The sequence below is a fragment of the Nannospalax galili genome, unplaced genomic scaffold (genome assembly GCF_000622305.1).
Source record: "Nannospalax galili isolate Female #2095 unplaced genomic scaffold, S.galili_v1.0 scaffold2170, whole genome shotgun sequence".
NCBI lineage: Eukaryota > Metazoa > Chordata > Mammalia > Rodentia > Spalacidae > Nannospalax > Nannospalax galili.
In genome coordinates this window covers 1-23556 of record NW_008328005.1, presented here as the reverse complement: position 1 = coordinate 23556, position 23556 = coordinate 1, and positions in this window count along the sequence as shown.

The following is a 23556-nucleotide window of genomic DNA, read 5'->3' as shown; positions in this document are numbered from 1 at the left end:
AAAAAAATCCATAAAAAATGAATATTAGGTCATGAAGCTATTAAACTATCGACATCTGACACATTGCAATGTACTTTTGAAGAAAAAAATATTTTATTTGATATATTTTAGTTTTTTGTATATTGAGGGTGTTGTTTGCATGTATTTAAGTGCACCTGTGTCTTCTAATGCTCACAGAGGTCATAAGAGAGTACCAGAGCCCCTGTAACTGGAATTAGGACTGTTGTTACCCACCATGTGCATGTTGGGAATTGATCCCTGGTCCTTTGCAAGAGAACCCAATGCTGTTTACCACTGAGTCATCTCTGCAGTCCCACAATGTTCAATAATTATGAACTGTCAACCTTAATTTAGGTGTCAGATAATGAAACATGTACAGTTGAAAATACTGTAATTTGATCTGTGGAGATGGCTTAGCCTGTAGAGTGTCTTCTGTACAAACATGAAGTCCTGAGACAGTCAGATACCTGGAGGTCATTGTCCATTCAGCCCAAATAATTGGCAAACACCAGGTTCAAAAAAATATGGTGGAGAACAATTGAGTAAGACACCAGGCATTGAACTATGTCCCACTCATATGTATGTACACATACACATTATGTATATAAACACAAACAGACACACACACACACATACACACACACACATAAGAAAAAATTATTGCTAGTCAATATATCCATTCCAAAGTCTTAAAGTAAAATGAGGTACATAATGCTTCTCAGTTGTATTATATCAAAATATTCTTTCAAAATAAGGAACGCTATTACATAGTTTTGTTTATTTTTGAAATAGTAGACTTCATTTTATTTTGATAGTGGGTTTCTTATCTCTTGGGTTCATGGTCTTTCTACATCATTCAGCTAAATGTACAGAAAGCAGAAACGGAGGGAATGAGGGAATCAACAATCAGAGTGTCTAAGCACATGGAGATTTTACAAAAAAGAAATGTAGTAGGTGTATGGATTATGTCAAATGTGAATACTTTGGTGTTAGATACATGAATGAAACTATTAATATTATTGGGGTCTGTTGATGCTACTTTATATGGGTATTTCCTCATCCCATTGTTTTTTTCTTCCAAATGTTGTCCAAACAATACAGAATTATACAATCTAACACAAGTCCATAACTTCCAATTAATGAGTTTCTCAAAGGAACTGAAGCCCATCCTTTTTGGGCTATTTGTGTCCATGTACCTAGTGGCAGTTCTTGGGAATCTGATTATCATCCTTGTGACTCCCATTTCCACACCCCCATGCACTTCTTCCTCTGAAAGCTGTCATTTTCTGACATCTGCTTCATCTCCACTGCTGTCCCAGTGATGATTGTGAGCAACCAAGCTAACAGCAGAAAGACCTCCTGTGCAGGCTGCCTCACTCAGATGTCTCTTTTTACAATTTTTGTACATGTAGATGACATAATTCCAACAGCAATGGCCTATGATCGATTTGTAGCCATCTGTCACCCTCTGAATTACCTAGACTCATGACCCCTTACCTCTGTACCATTTTAGTTTTGGTTTCTGGCTAGTCTTTTGACTCCCAGGCACAGAATTTGATTACTTTGAACAGCACCTGCTTAAAGGATGTGGAAATCTCCAATTTCTTCTCTGGTTCTTCTCAAGTACTTATTCTGTTGTGACACCTTCTCAAACAGCATTGCCAAGTATGTTCTTGCTACCATGTATGGACTTTTCCCCATCTCTTGGCTCCTATTCCCTTATATTCTTTCACCAGGCATCAAGTATAAAACCTTAGCCACCTGTGGCTCTCACCTATAAGTTATTTGCTTATTGTATGGAACAGGTGCTGGTGTGTACTTTGTTTCTGCACTGTCACATTCTACTAAACAAGGGTTGGAGGCTCACTTGTTTACACTGTGAGCTCAACTCTTCTCTCCCTTCATCTACATTTGAGGAAAAAGTACATTAAAATCTCCCTGGGCAGATTGTGGAAAAGTCTAATCTTACCAATGGAATCTAGGTGGAATTTATGTTGAGAAATGCATAGGAATTCAACATTTTATCTTATAAATCCTGCTTTCTGGTAAAATTAACATTTTCTTTCAACGAGTTTAGTTTTCATCATGTTTTATGGTAGAATGGTAAATAGGCACTGACAAGGAGCTACATATGGGGGAGTTAGAGCACTGGGTACAAATGTACAAATTGGGAGGTGAAAACTGTCTTGAGATGGATGGTGGCAATTACAGAACAATGTGCATGCATCAATGCCAGTGATTTGGGCACTTGACTGTTGCAAAAAAATGTAAATTTTCAAATCAAAATATTGCAAAAAAATCATAGATATAAAAATATTACTTTCATAATTATTGTCATTTAGTGAACAATATTTGCAGTAGTCTTGACAGACACATACCCCTCTTTTTTTACTAGCTATTCTCTTTGCAATAAAATACTCAGATATGGGGCTGGAGAGATGGCTCAGCACTTAAGAACACTGGTTGTTCTTGCAGAAGGCCTGCCTTCGAATCCTAGCACCCACATGGAAGCTAACAACTGTCCGTAACTGCAGTCCTGGAGGATCCAACAGCCTCTTCTGACCTCCGCGGGCAGGTGCACTTACCTAAATGCAGGCAATAAACGCATACACATAAAATAAAATTTAAAAAAAATAGGGGCTGCAGAGACAGCTTAGCAGTTAAGAGCATTGACTGCTCTTGCAGAGGACTCAGGTTTGATTCCCAGCACCCACATGGCAGCTAACGAATCATCCTTAACTCCAGATGCAGGGGACTCCGACACCCTCTTCTGACCTCTGTGGCATTGCACGTCACAGGTGCACTCACATACATGCAGGCAATACACTCATACACATAAAATAAAAATAATAAATAAAATATTTTAAAAATACTCATATTTTCATAGCAATTTAATATTTTTTCATGCAGGTTGTAGGTGTATTGGGTAATCAAAAATTGAGAAATTGATTTGTGTGCATGTATTATATATTAATGATATTTATTCTAAATAGAAATGCTTTCTAAAAAAGGTAAAAAGACAAGTAATAAACACTTGTTTTTTATGGTCTATGAAGAAAAGACATAACTTCTCAGCAAAACACATCTGTGTAGATACATATATTTGTAACATTGAAAGTAGACATTTTGATACTATGTCACTTTAGCAATATAATAGCAGTAGGTTCATCCCTGGGGCCAATGAGCTCTCCAATAATGGATTCTTGGTCAAATTTGTACTACCAGGCATATATTTCCTCCTGAGAAGCAGGCCTTAAAGCCAACTGAAAGTGATTGGTTCCTTGACAGCATTAATACCTCTACTGCACCCATGGGTGTATCTTGACCTGCTGGTTTCATTTGTAACTCAGTGGGAGTGGGGGGTAAGACTAAGGATGTTTGAAAAAAAGCATATGTAAACTCAATGTTTTATGAGATTTATAGAAACACACGTATGTTTAATTGAACCCTACACAAAGGTTGCCAAATAAAAAACTCCATGTTGGGTATGGATTACTTCTCCTTATGTTGTTGGCCAGGGGTGTTCCAGAGACCTCTCAAACAATGTATGCTATTGTCCTTGCTAAATTGCCCATCAGAACTAAATGGAAAAATTCTGCTGCTGAAGGCAATACACACTTTGGTCACAGGATGTGGAGAAATCAAGTTGGTACTAACTAGGAAGCTTCTGCCAACCTGCTAGCTTCCATAGTACTAGAAAGTGCTATATATGCTGCTGGGCAGAAAGTTATCCATATTCTTAATCAGCTACCCTCTGAATTCATGTCTCTATACCCATACATTAGAACAGCTCTCAGAAAATACCAATTCAAAAACTCACAAGTACACTTTTTAATGCAGAAAAAAAGTGTCTATAGCATGCTCAGCTACAAATGATACAACTATATCACACACCTGCTAGGTTCAGAGACCATCACAGAAGAGGGAGTAGAAAGATTGTAAGAGCCAGAGGTCAAGGAAGACTGGAGCAAAACAGCATTTCGGATATGACAGGACCTCCATACTCATGAACTCACAACAGCTGTTTTTATCTGTATAAGATCTAGAGAAGATCTAGCCAGTCAATATTCTAGCATGGAGTGGAAAGGGATTCATGAGCCCCATCCCTAAATGAGAAACTATTGACAGTTGATGATTTCTGGGGGAGGAATACTCAGTTTTCTTTAATGGTGTGAAGCCTGGTAGGTCAATCATGTTCCAGTGGATGCCCCTATGAGTTACTGGTGAGGGAGGCCCCATAGACATCTAAAGCAACACAGGCTATTGGCATTTTTCTTGGTTGCACACCATTGCTATTGGCATTGTTCTTGGTTGCACACCAGATCCTATTGCTGAAGGCAGTTTGAATTTAGGACATAGAGAAATCAACCTCTACTAACCAGGGATACTCTTCCCCTGTAGGCTAGCTATGTAGGTGCTATGAAGGCTGCGAGGAAAGAAAAGACAACAATGGTCTTGCTCAACACTTGACCCTGCATGCAGCATTACCATTGCCTGAATAAAACAGCTTGACTCTTCAATTAAGTTTTAGGAGTGGGCCCAAACTCAGAGGACATCTTATCTTTTGAACATCTTTTGAAACTGTGCCCTGGAATTGTGTCATGGAACCGTATTTGAAACAGAGGGAGAACTCCTAAACTCCATCTGTGATGTCAGTATTACTCTACAGCAGGCAAAGACAAAACAAAACAGAAAAAAATGGCATATATCGTTAATGAACACAGTTGTAAAAATTCTCAACAAAATACTCACAAATTGCACATGGACATACATCAAAGAGATCATCTCCCATAACCAAGGCAGCTTTACTCCAGAGATGCATGCATGGTTCAATATACATAAGTCAATAAATATTAAACTGTATAAATGGACTTAAAGACAAGAGTCACATATACAGGATCATCTCAATAGGCACATAAAAGCTTTTGACAAAATCCAACATGCATTCATGATAAAAGTTCTAGAGCAAGTTGGACTGGCTGGAACATATTAACATAAGTAAGGATATATACAACAAGCCTACAGCCAACATCATTCTAAATGGAGAAAAAAATGGAAACATTCCCATTAAAATCAGGAGCCAGGCAAGGCTGTTCATCATCCCTACTCCTTTTCAATATAATGCTTAAAATTTTTGTGAGAGCAATTAGAAAAGAAAAGAAGATTAAAAGAGTACTATTTGAAGACTATATGATATTATATAAAAGAGGTCCAAAAATTCCAACAGAATATTAAAAATGATTAATACTTTCAATAAAGTGGCAGGTTACAAAATCAGTTTACAAAAATCAGTAGCCTTTCTATATACCAGTAACAAGAAACCTGAAAAATCATTCAGGAAACCCTCCCACTCACAGTAACCTCAAAAAAATATAAAGATCTCTGCAATTAAATTTTTAAATATCTAAAGAAAGAGTTAGAAGAAGACACTAGGAGATAGAAAGATCTACTGTGCTCATGGATTTGCAGAGTTAATATTGGGAAAAATGATCATCTACCAAAAGCAGTTTATATACTCAATACAATACCAATCAAAATACCCATGACATTCTTCAAAGACCTAGAAAAAAAAATCATCCTAAATTTTGTATGGAAGTACAAAAGATCTCAGCTAGACAAAAAATCTTGGGAAAAAAGGACAATGCTGGTAGTATCACCAACTGAACCCCCATATCAGCACCCTGAGAATATAAGCATTGTTCTAGTTTGCCTTCAATTGCCGTGACAAAACATTCAGACCAATACCAACTTGGCAAGGAAAATGGTTATTTTTCCCTTCACCACTGAGGGAACCCAATATAGGAACTCAGGGCAGAAACCTGGAGACAGGAGATGAAGAACAGACCATGGAGGAACTTTGCTTACTGGCTTGCTTCCCTGACCCCTGCTCAACCTGCTTTCTTATACAAAAATAGGACAACCTGCTCAGGGGTGGCACCACCTACAGTGGGATGGGCCCTCCCACATCAATCAACAATCAAGAAAATATCCCACAGACATGGCCACAGGTCAGTCCAATGGAGGCAGTTCTCCAATTGAGGCTCTCTCTGCCCAGGTGTGTCAAGTTGACAACCAAAGCTACCCAGCACAAGGAGCAAGTGGTCCCTGTAGAGAATTTCTAGCAAACCAACCTAGTTTAAACTCCCATGATATACCATTTAGTTTATATAATTGGAAAATGCATCACAATCAAACATAGGCAGTGCGATACAACATCCATTTAGCAAAATAATAGTAGTTTCTCCCTTAGGGCCTATGACCTCCCCAGTCACAGATTTATATAGTACAAGCCATGAGTTCCATCCTGTACAGCAGGCCTTAAATCCAATCAGAGAGTGGTTGGTGAATCTTGTCGCATCCATGTCACTATTACCTGAATGATCCGATCTTGCAGGCAGGTTATTACTCTAGATTTCAGGATTCATGGTTGGGTAAGATTTTTGATGACTTTTCTCCCCAGCGTCCTGTATAGCACCTTTCAGCAGGGAAGAGGCTTCCAGGTCACTACCAGCTTCATTTCTCCATATCCTATCACTCAAATACGTGCTGTCTTCAGAAACAGGGTATTACCATCATGTCCTTGAGGTATTTTCAATGTGCAAGTGAGACTAGGATTTAACAGTTTGTTTTCTAGTTTAGTTTTAGTTTCTGTGATAAATATCATGACCAAAAGCAATGTGAAGAAGAAAGAGTTTATTTCATCTTACAGGTGATACTCCATCATGAAGAATCTGGGAAATCAGAAGTGAAAGTAACTTAGTCACTCATCTCCAAAGATAAGCCCACTGCTCCTTGATTCCCCTAACCACATTCATCCCACAGCTCCCCGACCCTGGACACTGGACCATTTCTTGTCTTGGTACCCCAGACCTCTGGACTGCCCTTTTGGCCCAGACTCCCCACTGCTTCCTGACCCTTTGCACCCAGACCAACCCAACTCCTCGGTCTACTCCGTGGAAACCCTAGGGGCCTTTTTTTCTCTCCCACCTCACCTTTGCATGCCTGAGACAGGCCCTTGACACAGGCCAGCCCAGCCCCCAACTTCCTGAGGTGAGCATCTTTCCTGGAGGGAGGCAGACATTAGGAAAAAGCCTGAGAGCATCTGATCCTCATCTGACTTGGCCTCTGTGGGAACTCCTGAGCAGCAGGATGAAAGCCATCTGGCCCCCTAATATAAAATCAAAGGGAACAATCTGAAGTTTAGACCAACCAGCTTTTCATGCCCAACAAGTAAACCACAAAGGCACTTAAATTTTACAAAAATAAACAGACCTAAACTCAACAAAGGAAGGCTTGAGGCTCACACAAGAATCAGAAACTACAAAAGAAATGCAAGTGTCAAAGTCACAGTGAAAAAATAATAACATGAAAAACCAAATAATATATCCCCACCAAGTACCAAGAGTCCTGTAGAGGAGCACAATGAGAACCCCCTAGATATAATACAGGACATGGAATTCAAAAGAACAATTATATACAGGAGAAAGCCTCACCAATAAGATGAATGAAATGGAAAAAAAAGAATATTAAGACTGGAAGATAAAGTGATCGAATTAGATCACTCAAGCAAAGAATATGAAAAAATTTAAGAAAACACAAGAATGTAATATGCAGGAATTGTGTGACATGATAAAAAGACCAAGCTTATGCATCATGGGTATACAGGAAGGAGAAGAATCTCAGAACAACGGTATGGACCAGATCCTCAACAGGATTGTAGAAGAAAATTTTTCAAAATTAAAGAGAGACAAGCCCATACAAATACAAGAAGCACATAGAACACCAAATAGACAGGACCAGCAAAGAAACTCTCTACAGCACATCATAGTAAAAACACTAAATGTAAAGAACAAAGAGAGAATACTGAAAGCTGCAAAAGAAAAACAGCAAGTCACATATGAAGGAAAACTCATCAGAATTGTAGCTGACTTTTCACTACAAACTCTGAAAGCCAGAAGAACCTGCACCAAAATATTCCCAGTTCTAAATGAAAACAGATGCCAACCCAGATTACTTTACCCAGCCAAAATGTCTATTATAGTCTAAAGATAAAGAAAAATCTTCCATGACATAAATAGGTTGAAAGAATTCATGTCCACAAAACTAGACCTTCAGAGAGTTCCTGAAGCAATACAAAGAGCTGAGGAAATGAATGACTATACCCAAAGGGGTAACAGAAAGAAACTTAATGAAGGTATAACTATGGAAATGCACAGCTACACCAAGAATGAAAACAGAAACCAAAATGACAGGAATCAATACACATCTTTCATTAACAACTTTAAATATTAATGGACTTAACTCCTCAGTCAAAAGACACAGACTAGTTGAATGGATGAATAAACGAAAACCATCTTATTGTTGTCTGCAAGAAAACCATCTCAATTTCAAGGACAGGCACTACCATATGATGAAAGGATGGGAAAAAAATATTCCAAGCGAATGGTACTAAGAAAAAAGCAGGAGTTGCAATTCTAACATCTGACAAAATAGATTTCAAACTAAAACTAATCAGAAAAGATAGAGAGAGCCACATCATTCTGATCAAAGGAACAATTAACCAAGAATATATTACAATCATGAACATATATTCACCAAACTCTGGTGCAGCCAACTTCATAAAAACAGGACTACAAGACTTAAAGACCCAGATTAATCAAAACTCAATACTAGGGGACTTCAATACCCCATTGTCTCCATTAGATTGGTCAACAGGAAAGAGACTTAACAGAGAAGCATCTGAATTAAACAATACCATACATCAAATGGGCCTAACAGACATCTACTGAATATTTCACCCAAGCACCAAAGAATATACTTTCTATTCAGCACTCTATGGAACATTCTCCAAAATTAACCACACACTGGGCCACAAGGAAGCCTCAACAAATACAAAAATATAGAAATGATTCCATGAATTCTATCATACCACAATGCACTAAAGCTTAAAATCAACTCCAGAAGAAATCCTAATAACTATCTGAATACATGGAGATTTTAAAAAACATACTCCTGAATGATGAGTGGTTCAAGGGATAAATTAAGAAAAAAAGAAAAATATTTATGGAACTAAGTGAAAAGGACAATACAACACAAGAAAACCCCTGGGACATCTTGAAAGCAGGCATTAGAGGGAAGTTTATAGCTCTAAGTGCCTACACTAAAAATCAGAAAGAACACAAATAAATGACTTCAGTTTGCAACTCAAGACACTTCAAAAGCAACAACTGAAACTCAAACCAAGCAGACAAGAAGAAATAACAAAAATCAGAGCAGAAATTCCTAAAGTAGAAACAAAGAAAACAGTAAAAGAATCAGCAAATCGAAAAGCTGGTTCTTTGAAAACATAAACAAGATTGACAGACCTCTAGCCCAGTTAATGAAAAGAAAGAGCAATTCCAAATCAATAAAATCAGAGATAGAAGGGGAAACATCACAACAGACACCAAAAAGATCCAGAACATTATAAGTGAATGCTTTAAAAACCTACATGCTACTAAATTTGAAAACCTACAAGAAATGGATGGGTATCTAAAAGCATGCACCAAAACTAAACCAAGGAGAGATCAACAACTTAAACAGACCCATAACACATAAGGAAATTGAAACAACAATACAAAACCTCCTGACTAAAAAACGCCTAGGACCAGATGGATTTAGAGCAGAATTCTACCAGATATTTAAGAGGATCTATATCCAGTATAACTTAATTTATTCAAAAAGACAGAAATGGAGGGAGAACTTCCAAATTCCTACTATGAAGCCAGCCTCACTCTAATAACAAAATCAGGTAAAGATACTACAAAAAAGACAACTGTAGACTCATATCCTTTATGAACATAGATGCACAAATTCTCAACAAAATACATGCAAACCACCTACAGACACACATCAAAAAGATCATCCACTATCGTCAAGTCAAATTTATTTCAGAGATGCAGGGATAGTTCAATATATGTAAGTCAGAAAACATCATAAATCACATAAATGCACTGAAAGAGAAGAACCACATGGTCATCTGAATAAATGCAGAGAAGGTCTTTGACAAAATTCAACATGCATTTATGTTTAAAGTCCTAGAGAGAATTGGAATATAGGGAACATACCTCAACATAATTAAAGCCACATACAACAAACCCACAACCTACATCATTCTAAATGGAGACAACCTGGAAGCATTCTCAATAAAATCGAGAACCAGACAAGGCTGCCCACTATCTCCACTCCCTTTTAGCATAGCACTTGAAACACTTGCAAAAGCAGTAAGACAAGAGAAGGAAATTAAAGGAGTAATAATTGGAAAAGAAGAGATCAATTATCCCTTTTCTCAGACAATATGATATTCCTCCTAAGAGTTGCAAAAAGTTCCACCAGAAAACTCCTAAAAATGATTAACACTTTCAGTAAAGTGGCAGGTGACAAACTTAATCTACAAAAGTCTGTAGACTTCTATATACCAATAATAAACATCCAGAGAAAGAGTACATGGAAACACTCCCTTTCACAATAGCCTCAAAAAAAATACAACTAGGAACAAATCTGACGAAAGACATAAAACACCTCAACAATGAAAATGAGATACCATAAGATGGAAGGACCACCGATGCTCATGGATTTTAAGTATTAATATTGTGAAAAAGACCATCCTACCAAAAGACATTTATACATTCAATGCAATGCCACTGAAAATCCTCATGACATTCTTCACAGAACTGGAAAAAAACATCCTAAGATTCATGGAAGCACAAAATACCTGGGATAGCAAAAGCAACCCAGAACACTGTGAGCAATGCCGGGGATTTCCTATACCAGATTTTAAACTGTATTATAGACCCATAGTCATAAAAACAACATGGTACTGGCACAAAAATAGAACCATAGATGAATGGAACAAAACTGAAGACCCAAATCTGAGTACATGTGATTTCAACCACCTGATATTTGACAAAGGCGCCAAAAATATTCACTGGAGGAAAGACAGAATGGTCATCAAATGGTGCTGGCCAAACTGGATCTCTACCTATAGAAGAATGAAACTAAAACCCTATCCTTCACCTTGCACAAAAGTCAACTCCAAATGAATCAAAAACCTCAGTGTGAAGCCTGAAACTCTGAAACTGTTAGAAGAAAACATTGGCAATAACCTATAAGATATAGGTGTAGGAAAGGATTTTCTAAACTGGACATCAATTTCTTAGGAAACAAGGTCAAAAATCAACATGTGAGACCTCATTAAACTGAAAAGCTTCTGTACATCAAAGGCAGAAACCAATGAAGTGAAGAGAAAATCCACAGAGTGGGAGAAAATCTTCACCAGCAACACATCTCACAGAGGTTTAATATCCAGAATATATAATGAACTCAAAAAGCATAGAATCAAGAAAGAAGTAATCCATTAAAAGATGGGCTAAGGAGTTGAACAGAAGGTTCTCAAAAGAAGAAATAAAGATAGCTAAAAAGTATCTTAAAACGTGTTCAACATCATTAGTAACTGGGAAATGCAAATTAAAAACCACTTTAAGATATCTTACCCCACTCAGACTGCCTAATATAAAGAGAACAAATGATATCAAATGTTGGAGAGAATGTAGCCCAAAAGGCTCCCAGACAGTAACCCAGCATAAAACTGGGCAAATGAAAAGCAGACCCAAAACTTATCGAGAGGAATGTTGGCAAATTATTACTGCTATATGCAGAAGAACTGATCATCCTAAAACAAGGAACCCAAGATAGGTGGACTAGACTCAGCAGATGGAGTAGCACTGGGGAACAGCTGGGGGCACTGATAACACAGTGGACAGTAACAGGAGTGCCAGAGTATATGGGCTCCAGTGGGGGGGGGGCTGTGGGACGGTGCCATTTGGGATGCGGGTATAAATATTAATGTTTGGGATGTTCTGTATTAAATACACACAAAAAATCAATAAATAAAAAATAGTAGATATGAAAAACATTACAACTGAAATACACCTAATGACTTTATATATCCATGCTCAGGTGCCAAAGATCTCAGAAAGTAACTGAATGTGAGTATTAATAATCAAATATAGACAGATTAGAGATGCATGTGCAAACATCTAAGTGTTAGTTGCATGTGAAAAAGAGAGTTTCTGTATGAAACAGTTTATTTTAAAAAGAAATGGAGATCTTTTTTAAAGATTAAATTTCATTCAATTTTATGTCTTATAGGGTTTATACTGAGTACAATACTGTATAACTATATTAATTCAACACTGTGAACCTAAAAATTGATAGCCAATTTTGAAAGAGATGCATCTTTGCTCTGGAAACAGTTATTCACTATGTCAATGCTTTTGTAATGAAATGCTTCTACTAATTATGTGATTATTAAATAAATATTTTGCAGATTTTTTATTGAGGTTTATATGGGTTGGGACAGTAACCTTATGGTGTGCCCCTCACCCCAAGAAATGTCCATTCTAATCCTCTTGAAGTGTTTTCTGGAACTTTCTCTTTTTCTTTGTGCCACTCTTGTTGCCAGCAGTGGCTTCAGACCCACTGCTACCTGACTCCTCCTTAGAATAAAATTTCCTTTCTTCTTTGGGACACTCATGTTTGCTGCCTCTTCAGGGGCCATTTCCTCCTTAGGTATACACAATACTGCATTTTTTTAGCTAGATATCAGGAGATGCGGCATTTGTTTTGGGCAGCTGCTCAGCCAACCTGAAGATGGAATGGAAAATGAGTCCATATTTTGGTGTGTTGCCCTTGTTTTTAGGGCTCTAGAAACTTGGTCCCTTTGCTGGAACACAAAAAAAATATAAGATATCCTCATAAGGAAATCAGAAAATAGTAACTTCACATCAAAGGATATTTTCTGAGAATTACTGAATTTATGATTTCTAATGCTAATACAATCGAAGTTTCACTATGCTTATTTTATTTCTCTGTATATTTGTGTGTATGCTGATATGTGAGTGTTAATATATGTGCAGGTACACTTGTGTGTGCATGCATGTGAAGACCAACAAATAACCTTAGTTGTCATCCCCAGGCATTATCAACCTTCTTTTTTCTTGAGAGTATGGCATTGACCTGGAAGTCAATAAGAAAGCTAGGTGAGCTAGCCAACAAAAACAGGGGCCTGCCTGCCCCCAACTCCCCACCTTCCCTTGGATTACAAACACATGACACTATGCCTAGATTTTTTAAATGTGGTAATGTGGATTCTGGTGATCAAATTCAGTTACTCACGGTTGCCCAGCAAGAAATCTACTAAGGCAAACACTCTAGTGACTGAACTATCTCTTCAGCTGTTTCCCTTAATTTTGTACACATAACACACACTAAAACCACGTGAAATAATCAATATCTGTTTTATCACTGAAAAACACAGTGATCTAAAGTCATAATGTACTCAGATGATAACACTGAGTTTCAGAGATACTAACAAACTGTTCTATGCCACAGATGTAGTAAGTGGAGGTGACAGGATTAAACACTGAGTTATGAAATCCTGTATGACAGACACTGAACTCATTTATTGTTTTCTAGACATCAGATTTTAAGCAGGAATCTAAAAGTTTTGGCTACAGGAGTATCCAAGGTACATGTTTTAATTATGTTGATTTTCTGAAGTAGGAATTGAACCAAGATATGACATGATCTCCTTTTGAAAATATATGGGATTAAACAAACATGATGGAGAATTGAGGAAATTTGAACAAATATCTCGGACTGGCAACAAGACACAGATGTGTGATCGTATGTGAAGAACAAATACCTCAGCTTGGAAAGACCCAGGCTAAATGGAGAAAACCCAAGCCCCTATCCCAAGTCCAAGCTAAGATTCCCCAGCATAGAAACTGCAATGTTTAGAAAGCATGTGTTATCCCTTATTGTTCTTAGTCTCATGATGCAAAAAACAAAACTGCTGATAAGATATTTTCTACCTTGATCCTCCCTCTTTTTCTACCTGGTCCCCCTTCTCTCTTTTTACCCCAGCCATTTTCCCAGCCCTTCAAAGACTAAACTCGTTCTGTCTCAAGTGCACAGTCTGCACAGACAGTCACCCTTTGTTGTTCTAAATAAAGAACAATCTGCCTTGTTGAGGTAGGTTTTTTGTTTCTCTTTCATCCTCTTCAAACCTGGCCAATCCCAATCCAACCATTTATCTGCTCTTTTTTGACCTTAGCCTGTGATCTACAGCCTTCATTCATAGAGTGTGTTCAGCTGACACACTTACTGCTCACTTTATGATGTATCAGGAAAGCAAAATGGGACAGAGGAAGATAGAGATGGAGAAATACATACTGAGAGACAGAGGGGGGTAGAGAGAGGGTGGAAAGAGAGAAAGAGAGAGAAAGAAGAAGAAAGAGGGATGTGCTACTGTTGTAGGTTCTCTGGCGGGTCCAGCCCATGAGGGACTACAGGGAACAAGGGTTCTCACTGAGGTGGGGGTGAGTGGCATGGAGTCAACACACAGACACCTGGAGTCAGGTGAAAGCAGGCAGCAGGTGAGGTGCTGCAGACTCGTTTATTGCTGGGAAGGGAAGGCCTTATATATCTCTCCTCCTGCCCCCAGTGTCCCATAAGATGGTGTTCCTGATAGAACCCCTCATCCAGTCTGCTAGTGTCATCAGTTTCTAGGTCCGGGGCAGATTATAGGTTGGCTCTTTTGCAGAAGCGCTGGCTGTGCTTTCAAGGCAGAAGCTGGGCTCCCTAGTATGGCCTGTGCTTAGGTCTGGCACTTCACCTCCTACATATCCATCCCTTTTTATTATAGAAATGTCAGTGGGAGCTGAGGTTCTTTGCCTCGACATAGTTGACCCCACCTCAGAGGGCACCCAGCTTGATGGACTGTGCCTATCTTAGGTCGTCCTGACCATCAGGATCTTACTTGTCATTGACTACCAGCCCTCGAAGGGTGTGACCTCTGGCATGACAATATGAGGGAGGAGGAGGGCAAGAAGTTACACAACCGCTTCTCAGATATCAGCAAGCCAGACCTGCCAGGCCCCGGCGGGGGGGGGGGGGAGCTGTCAAAGTCTGGATCCTTGAGCGTCTTGAGAACCTGATACGCTGAGTAATTTACATGGCTTTGTTTGCGGAAGCATAGAACAAGTCATTTTATGAGCAAGAAAAGAATTAAGGCTATGATACCCAAGAGTAAATAAGTAACAATCCATGAAGGGTCAAACAAAGCTTTTAAGTTCAACCAAAGTTTGTCGAGGAACCCAGAGTTTATATCTAATGTCTGAGCCTGTGTATAATTTAGGGAAATGATCTGATCAGTGAGAGAGGTGGAGTAGTTGAGAAACTTTTGGCTCCAGTGGCCATGATTGTACTGTGAGAGTTCCATCCTGGGCCTAACGAGGTTATCTACTTTGTAAGGTGTGAGACACGGGGCTTTAAACCGTGGGTCACAGGCCATTAGTGTCATCTGTTTGATGATCATCATCTCCTCTTCGAGGTTGGATGACAGAAATGGCCTGGAAGAGGTGTTAATTAATAAGAGACTGAGTGTGTAAGGCTGCAGAGGTTTTGGATACTACCTCATTGAGTGTTTCCACAGTAGTGGAAGATTGAGTGATAGCAACAGCAGCAGTGGCAGCAGCCCCTAAGGAAAGGATAATGGCAGTGACAATTGCCATGGTAATACCAAATTCTCTCTTGACCTGGGGAAAGGGCTGGATAGCTGTCTGTTCCATGAGGGTGACAGAATGGAAATGAGTGGCATTAGGAATGGGAACCCAGATTGTTGTGGGTTCATGCACAAAAGAACAAGAGAGGCAGGGAAAATCCAGCATGCTGAGAGAGTGCAGTTAACGAGGGATCAGTTAAGGGTATCCCCTGGGTCATTCGAGAAATTAGCAAGAAGCAGAGCAAACAGTGGTCAAACACAAACAGGTGAGGAGATCGAATGGGAGATGTTAACAGAGACTGCATTAGATGTCCAAGTTGGGTCTGTGACACCCGAGGAACCCGTCTCTGAGTTATTGCCCATATATGTACCATTAAAGATGGCTCCACTTAACACAAAGAACAGAGGATGCAAATCCAGGCAAGCCGCCAGCCTGCAGAGCTCCCAGGCCCCCCTGACAGTGTCTTTACACCTAGGGTCAGGGTGAACATAGGAGTAAGGTTTTGTAGAGACAAGGTGTCTCCAGGCTTCCAGGGAGGAAGCTTGTGGGCATCCATCATAATCTGTAGTAAAGAGGAGCGTACTTCCAGGAGTGAGCGGGAGGCAGTGTTCCCACAGAATAGGAAAGTGCAATGTGGTGGGAAGTACGCTTATGGGTGGGAGGGCACCGGGTCCATGGAGGATGCCTGACACTTGGGGGAGAGGGGTGGTAGCCCCAGGGGGCATGAAGGACACTGTAGTCTCAGAAGTGTCTTTTACTAAGGGAGACCAGATTTTGAGGCCCCATAAGGAGCCCTGGCTCTGGTTTCCATGAAAGGTTCCATGGTGGGCAGATCAAGGGATTCATTAGTAGTAAAGAGAACTGGGAAAGCGGGCAACTGTTCATCTACAGGGAGGATCAGAGGTGGTAAGGGTACCAGTGCCTACAGATCTGAAGCCTGGGGAGAAGCACAGCCAAAGGACAAAAGGGTGCCAAAGATAACGAGGCTGGAAAAGGATGTCATGGCTTATCAAACTCGCAATCAGGCCTGGTCTCCAGATGGGTTTCCATAGCTGGTAGGATGTCTCTTGATGGAATCCATATGGGGGCCATAGCATCCTGTGGAAAAATACAAGTGTATCCTCTTCTTCATGTCAGGAAGGGGGCTGGTTTCTGCCATAGGGATGAAATAGGATCCTTCCATCTAACTAGTGGCAGAGACATAGCCTGAGGCAAGGGGGACCAATGTCTGTATGCTGGACTGAGACCCCGGTCATCAAACATGAGGAAATAAAGGTGTAACAAAGCCTCAGTAAGAGCCAGGTGAGGGTCACATTTGGCCTCAGCCAAGGGACTTTTAGCCAGGAGGGAATTGAGTGTCCTGTTGGTCTTTCAACAATGGCTTTTCCTTGCCAGTTATAGGGATTACCAAAGGTATGTTTGATTCACCAGGACGAAACAAATTTATTGAATTCTTAAGAGGAATAAGCGGGCCCGTTATCAGTCTTAAGCACCCAGGGTACACCCATAATTAGCATGGCGGACTTTATAGCTTTAATGGCATGTATAGAGAGAGCTAAAGCATAAGTAAAGGAGGAGCATGTGTCAACTATAACATGAATGAATCTCAATTTCCAAAAAGGGGGGTAGTGAGTCACGTCCATCTGCCAAATGGCATTGGGTGACAAACCACGGGGATTCACTCCTCCCCTGCTAAGGGGCCCGAGAGGCATGAACAGGGCACAGGTAGCACATGAATGGACAAGATGCTTGCATTGGGACGTGGAGATTTCTGGGAGGAGTTTATTAATACTCTGAGGGGACAGGTGGAATTGGTGATGTAAAGTTCTTGCTTGTTCTAACAGGCTAGACTGGACTGTCATGATCAGGGCATCTGTGGTGGCATTCCCCTGAGTTAGGATTCCGGAAAGGGCGGTATGTGAACAGATATGTGAGATATGTGAGATGTACCATGGGTGGTTTCTCTTTTCTAGGCATTCCCGTAGCTCGACCATTGTGAGGTGGAGTGGGGTGAAGGAGTTTTTAACATGAGAAAAGGCAATGACCTTAGCGACTTGAACTGCATAGGCACTATCAGAAAAGAGATTTAGGGGCTCATCCTGGTACTCTGCTAAAGCTTTAAGTATAGCAAGAAGTTCTCCCAACTGGACAGAGCCAGGATTAGGGACGATGTAAGTGATGTTCTTTTTTCCAGGACAATATATCAGGACCCCAAAGTTCTTCTTAGTGGTGCCTGAAAAGGCAATGGTCGCTTGGGGAACTGGGGAAGAAGAAGGAGTGCTGTGGGGCTTAACTTCAAGTGGCAATGTGAGAAGGGTCTGAATTCTTTTGTCTTGGGGCAGGTGATTACCAATGGTGCCAGAGAAACCTGACATCATAGTCTGAAAACTTATGGAATCAGCCCAGAAGGCCTGTAGATTACAGAGGGGAAAGGGGAGCACAATAGCACCTATTAAAGGTTTTTCGAGCTTGAGTGAGCAGTTTGACTGCCAAGTTAAAGGCCAGATCAAACTTGGAGAATACATGCTGGATCTCCAAGTATAAGAGACAGACCCAGATAAGTGGCCCAGTCTGGCAAGGGGCACCAAGGGAGCCAGAAGAAGTCAATAGCACTAAAGCCTGTAGGGATTGTAATAGCTCATACCTGTTGAGGGTTGTTGATGAGAGTAACTCAATCATCTTTTGCAATAAGGCAATGGGAGTGGAGTTAAGTTAACCTTTGCTGAAGGGCAGGTGGGGCCCTCCAAGAGAGAAAACAACGCCCTCAATTCCTCCTAGGGAATGGGCAAGAATGCTTTAAGCCAATCTATGGTGCCACAGAATTGTTGAAAATTGGCTAGTGTATAGACCAGCTTTGAATTAAAGGAAGGGGCCACAGGGCGTATGCTGGCCACAATGATATTCCCCAAAAAGGCATAAGGAGGCACCTCCTGTAGGTTATCTAAGGCAATAGACAAGCCAAGGGACAATAGACAGGAGAGTAAGTCTCTGGTTACCTTTCAGAGAAATTGTAGGTCAGGGTGGGACAACAGAATGTCATCCATTCTGAATAAATTGAACACTATGTACATCCATTCTGAATAAATTGTACACTATGAGGGATGGTTGAAGTGGCTTGTGAGACAAAAAGCTGACAAATAGTAGGACTGTTTTTCATTCCCTGGGGAAGGACTTTCCATTGATATCTGAGGGCAGGTTTGTGGAAGTTCTATTCCCAAACCATAAAGGCAAAGTGATCATGATCTTGGGGGTCCAGCAGGATTGAGAAGAAGCAATCTTTAATATCAAGTGTTATGATATAATAAGAAGGAATAACGCCAGGGTGGGGCAAGCCGGCCTGTGTTTAGCCCTTTTTTTCCATTTGGTCATTAATGGCATGTAAGTCCTGAAACAATCTAAAACGGCCATTTTTCTTTTTTATAATGAATATTGGAGTATTATATTTACTAGTGGATGGTTCCAAATGTGCGAGGTCCAGCTGTTCCTGGACCAAATTTTTGAGGATAGACTATTTAGGTTCTATAATAGGCCACTGCTCCACCCAGATCACATCTGTCAAGAGCCAGGTAAGCACAATCAGTGTGGGAGACTCCTTAGGGGATGTTCCAGGGAGGGCAGTGGCCCTTAGAATTGGGGGTCTTGGTCAGGGCTCCAATTTATCCCAGAGAGGCCAAGTTTATCATGGGCTATGACATAATCATAAAAGGCCTGATTGTCTGTGGTAAGGACCACATCCATGTTTTCCAGGACATCTCAACCCCACAAGTTGCGGGGGACGTCGGCCACTATGGGAGTGAATGTGCCCTTACTCCGGTCTAAGTCTTTCCAGTGTACTGGGCGGATAACCAGCTTTGTGTCTTGGCTGCCCACCACTCCTTAATGGGCAGGCCAGGCCGATATTTTCAATGGGGAAACCAAAGAGACTTGCTCTCGGTGATGATGGTAACATCGGCTCCCTTGTCCACTAGGCCCTTCACAGTGATCCCACCCAGAAATAAGGTCATTAAGGGGGAGTGATTAAGAATTGGAAGGGTCCATAAAATCTGTCTCATTCCCCCTCTTACTTGCAGGGCTGAGGGATGCCCCAGGTTGCGTTTAAAGGAGCCAAGTCCGATTGGGGCCATGACATTCAATCTTTTGCCCAATGAAATCCCTTTTTACATTTGGGGCAGCGGGTCTTGGGACAAGCTCCATTGTTCGGGCAATCCCTGAGGAGGTGTCCTGTCCTCCTGCAGTTCCAGCAGCCATCTTTTGAATCGGAGGGCGTGGGCCTTCCTTGTAATAAGAGCACCTCTAAGGAGGTGGTCAGGGCCTCAATGGGCCCTGTCCTGGGGTCTAGGTCTCTAGTGGCAAGTACCCATTTATGAATATCATCATTGTGGACAGGTGTGATAGCATTGCGTGCAGGAGTATTTAGGCCCTCCCACGCCAGTTGTTTGATAAGCATATCTCAGGTGGGTCCAAACTCCACCCTCCGTTCCACTGCCCTGGTTACATGGATGAGGAAGTCCATGAAGGACTCCCCTGGCTGCTGAATCAAATTGCAGAAGAATGCCTGTGGGTCATGGGGGGACCAATGTTTAAGGGCCTTGAAGGCCAGGTCACTAACTTGTTGGTAGTAAGCATGAAGGCCAATAGTGGAATGGGAGCTCAGGTGGGTCCAAACTCCACCCTCCGTTCCACTGCCCTGGTTACATGGATGAGGAAGTCCATGAAGGACTCCCCTGGCTGCTGAATCAAATTGCAGAAGAATGCCTGTGGGTCATGGGGGGACCAATGTTTAAGGGCCTTGAAGGCCAGGTCACTAACTTGTTGGTAGTAAGCATGAAGGCCAATAGTGGAATGGGAGATGGGGTCAATATATTGTCCATGTCCTGTGAGCATATCCAGAGTAATATTAAGGTCATATTGAAGGTTGAGACCTGCCTGATTTTCAGCCTGATCCTCGTAAGCCGAACGCCAGCTCAGGAAGACTGAGGGTTCCAAAACCATCTTTAATAAGTTATACCAATCATAATGGGTCTGTAACTTTGTGGATGAGTGTAAGGTAGGTGAGAGGGGTGGGCACCCATGGCTGTTATGCAGCGTTTGGGCTGACATTAACCAGAAAGGCGGACAATGGCCGGCAAGGGGCAGCAAGGGGTGGGCAGGCCATGGGGGAGTATAATGAGTGGGAGGTCATCAGAGCAGGCAGAACATAGTTCCTTCCAGGGGTACTGGGGTGGTGGTGTCACCAATTGTTGTGGCTTTGAAAGCAGGGTCTGAGGTAGAGGCAAGGGGGCCCCTTCCTCATCTGGATCAACTTTAGGCCTAGTTCCCATATCAAGGTCAGTGGGGGTCGAAGTAATGCCAAGGTCTACCCTGGCCTGATCCTGACAATGCTTATTGTGGGCTGAAATGACTTCTTCAGGGGAGGAGGACTTAAGGCTGGCAATGATGGCTAAAAGGATGGGGACAAACGAGGCAGGGGGAATGGCTCCTGATCCTACTTCCCTTTTGTGGGCCAAGAAAAGGACCCGCATCCAGAGGTCAGGATCCCACATGTTCTCGGGAGAGACCCAAGGGGCCAAATTAGTGGCTTCATCCCAGGAATTTTCAGTATCTTTTGGTTTTACTTTCAGTCCCCGAGTTCTAAGGAGCGATTTAAGCTCTACCATTTTTGGCTCCTTGCACTGTGGTGGTAAGTTGCCCATTGTGGGAAGGTCCCATGAAGGGAAACTCAACGCAAAGTAAAAGGCAAGGGTGACTACCAGAGACCCATGGAGCCAAATTAGTGGCTTCATCCCGAAAGTAAAGATCTTTTGGTTTCACTTTCAACACTCTTGTTTTAAGGAGCACCTTGACTGCTGCCGTTTGTGGTTCCCTGCATTGTGGTGGTAAATTGCCCATTGTGTGTGTGGGGGTCTCAAGAAGGGGAATTCGCCACAAAAGTAGAAGATGAGGATGACTACCAACAGGGCACAAAGGAAGCAAAGAAGCAATGTGAGCCACTCAGATGTAAACCGCCCTGACATGTAAAGGTGTATTGGATCCAAATGTCTTGTGCTCAGTGAGGGACTTCTGAAGGCCATGACACCTCCATCTGTATGCTCACATGGTGTCTCTGGGACAGGCAACAGGGTGACCCAAAGCCTGGGCTCTGAGTTCAGGGTGGATCAGCCCTTACGTGAACTCACTGGGATGAGCCAAGGAATAAAAGGTGCCATCATGGGCTTCAGGACCACCCAGTGCTGTGTGCCTTCCTGATTTAACAACAATTATGACAAACAGGGTAGAGGGGACAGAGGAGGGGGCCACTTGCTCACCCTCAAGCAGCTGAAGGGACAGGCAAAACCTGGGGCCTACTCACCGAATGAACCAAAGTTGGGGGCATCGCCAGTGCCAGAGGGCTGAGAACCCTGCTCAGGTGTCAGCTGTTGCAGGTTCTCTCATGGATCCAGCCCACAAGGGACTGCAGGGAATGAGGGTTCTGGCCGAGGTGGGGGTGAGTGGAGGAGTCAACACACAGGCACTGGGAGTCAGGTGGAAGCAGGCACTAGGCAAGGTGCTGCAGACTCATTTATTGCTGGGAAGGGCAGGCCTTATATATCTCTCCCCTAGCCGCAGTGTCCCATAAGCTGGTGTGTCGCTCCCTGACAGATCCCCTCATCCAGGCCACTCGCATCATCAGCCTCTAGGTATGGGGCAGATTATAGGTTGGCTCTTTTGCAGAAGCGCAGGCTATGCTTCCAAGGCAGAAGCTGTGCTCCCTAGGGAGGCCTGTGCTTAGGTCTGGCACTTCACCTACAACATGCTACTACTGCTACTACTTAGGTGAGAGAAATTGAAAAGTTTGCTTGGTTGTCAAGGAAACAACTTGTCAGGATACACTTATTAATGTGCTCTGCAACTGTAACTGTATATTCAAGGTCAGTTTTCTAAATTACAATCCACTACAGGTTACATCATCATAATGTGCTTTTTCATTTCCTGTAAGATAACAATATTAAGGAAAGCATGGTAGGACATATCTGTACCCAAGAACATCAGAAAAGAAGATGGGAATATCAAGAGCTGAGGGTCATCCTCAGACACTAATAAATTTAAGGCCAAAAAATGTTGGCATTCTTAAGTATAGGAAAATGGAACACATGAAATGAAACAAAGTACACAGGACACACACTTCCTGGAACTTAGGAAGCTCTCTAAAACAGTTCATTGTTTTGGTGACTATCAATCTCTTCATCTTCCTTAACATCACCGTCATAATCCTGTCTACTTAGGAATGAATTTATAACACCTTTGTTGCTACTGTGAGGAGATGTTTAATGAACAGCAAGAAGTGTGATGAAAAGGTGATTGGAATATGATTTCTGGGGCTGTAGTAAAGTAAAAATCACAAACTGCACATTCCTCATAAATTATATAGTTTAAATGATCTAGTTTACATTATATGCACATAAAACTGTCAATTTCTCATCATCATAAGAAAACAATACTTCCAATTGCCCACCCCAGATACATGTTCTTACTGAGTTACACTGTTTCTCCTCTGGGTCCGTTCCAAAGAGGACAGTTCCAAAGATCATCCCATGCTGCTACCCAGTGAAGTCTCAGGAAGTAGCCTCAGGACTGAAGAGAACTTAGGGTCAGGTGAGAGCTTTCTGATGAGGACAACCATGGAAAGGAGAGAGAGAAACATGGGGCCAGCAACACTGGAGATACCAACTGAAAGGCTAGTGGTGTGGCTTGGTGATAGGACTAGTATATGGCTTTAGAGGCCCAATTTTTCAAAACTCCTAATTAGAAAAATTAGTTAATGTTATGGGTCAAACTGTCTAAGATTCCCAGATATTAATGGAGGAAAAAGTGGAGGAAACAAATGTCACAATTATCAGGGAAAACTCATGTAGGCTGTTCAATTCATTTCTTTCTAATTAGTTTTAAAGTTCAATATGTTTTCTATTTTGAT